The sequence below is a fragment of the Crocuta crocuta genome, unplaced genomic scaffold (genome assembly GCF_008692635.1).
Source record: "Crocuta crocuta isolate KB4526 unplaced genomic scaffold, BGI_CrCroc_1.0 scaffold327, whole genome shotgun sequence".
Taxonomy (NCBI): domain Eukaryota; kingdom Metazoa; phylum Chordata; class Mammalia; order Carnivora; family Hyaenidae; genus Crocuta; species Crocuta crocuta.
This window is the reverse complement of record NW_027529176.1, coordinates 1,294,563-1,296,478: the sequence shown is the minus strand read 5'-3', so window position 1 is coordinate 1,296,478 and position 1,916 is coordinate 1,294,563.

Below are 1,916 nucleotides of genomic sequence, written 5' to 3'. Positions count from 1 at the left end.
CGGGAGGCGTGGGGGTGGGGGTGTCGGGGAGGAGGGTGCAGGGCCGGGGCGGGAGGCTCTTTGGGGAGCGCGGGTGCAGCTGGGCGACCAGCTCTAATGTCTGATGCCACAGGGCACAGGGGCCTCTTGCGTTTGACTGTTCTGTTCACAGGACAGATTCTAAAGGCCACAATTCACCCAGTGCCCACGTGTTGCCGGAAGTCCTCGCTCGCGCAGCCAGCGCTTCACAAGTCCTGCCGGTGTTCGTAAGACGCGGGCCGTGGATGCAGACAGCCCGAAGCTCAGAGCTGGAAACCGCAGCGCGCTCGACAGACCAGGGGATGTGGTGACGCTGGAGGCACGGCCCGGGCTCCGGTGTCATGAAGCGAGAGGGAGAAACCCTACGCGTGTAACCAAGGTGGACAGAGCCTTGGATGTAACAAACCGTTAGAGTCTGGGTGCAAGGCCTCGGGAACGTCATGAATGTGGGAGGGGTTCCGGCACGCTCAGGCCAGCTTCAGCATCGTAGAGTCCACACTGCAGAGAAGCCAATGACTGGACTAGACCTGGCGGAGCCAGAGGGTCAAGTTGTGAGGGTCAGAGTTCACAAGGAGACCCTGTGAACGTAACAAGTGTGGAAAAGCCTGCCGGGCGCACACCGGAGTCAGGAGGGGACTAAGCATGCAGGGCGGGTAGAGGCATCAGATAATCTGGCCTGGAGAGGAGCCTTGTCATGGTCACCATGCAGGATATAACCGTCGCTGAGCACGTTTAGCATCTGAGAAATACCACCCACAGGACTCGCGCCAGCGCAGCGTCACAGCTGCCCTGAAACAACAGCACCCCCACCTGGGGGGCAGCCCGGGGTGAAACTCTCCCTCTCTCGTGTTCACACCAAAGTCACAGCCAAGGCGTTCACTCCATAGTGAGCTGGTGGGAGACGTCTCCGCAGGCCAGAGGGTTCCCTTGGGGTTACGGTCTAGAAAGGGGACACATTCCTCAGAAACTGGGTCTACAGGGTTTTTTTGGAGCAGCTTCTGAGGCATCATGTGCAGACAGTGCATTGACAAGGTTACAGAGATCTCCACGCGCCGCCCGCATGTGTGCTGACTGCTGGGAAAACCCACTGTGGTGACTCCAGATCGAGTGGAGTCCTTTCCGTCCTCACGCCCGGAAAGCGCCGTGTGCCGGACCCTATGCTCAGTCCCGTAAACCCTGTTTGGAAGATGCTGAGAACGGTCTCCTGCAACCGTCCCACCAATAAATCCAAGAGAGGGAGGGAGGTTTCTTTGCAGTCTTTTGAGACGATGGATACATTTCCAACCATCTTTCACCCCTCCTTCTGCTCAAGCTGTCCCCCTTCCTTGGAGCGGCTCCATACACCGCCTGCTTGGCTTTGGAGATTTCGTGTGAAGCTGAGCAAATTCTTACGAGGCACTGGCCTCTCATGAGACCCCTTCTTTGCGTTTTCATGGGTGTGCGAACCCACTAAGGTACCAGTTACATCACCTGGGGAACCTGCGGAAGAACACAGGTTCCCAGGCCCGGCNAGGCACTGGCCTCTCATGAGACCCCTTCTTTGCGTTTTCATGGGTGTGCGAACCCACTAAGGTACCAGTTACATCACCTGGGGAACCTGCGGAAGAACACAGGTTCCCGGCCCGGTCCCAGGGGAGACCGATTGAGTAGGGCGGGGGTAAAGCAGGGAATCCGGGTTCCATTCCATCGCCCCCAGTGACAGTGTCGGCGCCCCAGGCGTGGGAACCTCTGGTCTCATCAGCCCTCATCAGCACCGACACGGGCAGCTGCCCAGGGAGACCCCGCGGCCAGGCCCCCGGAACTGCGGGACGGCTCTGGCTCGGCCGGAGCCCGCCCTCGGCCCAGCCTGGCTGCGCCCCTCTTCTGCGCCTGCGGTAAGACCGCCTTGTCCCCGGTGT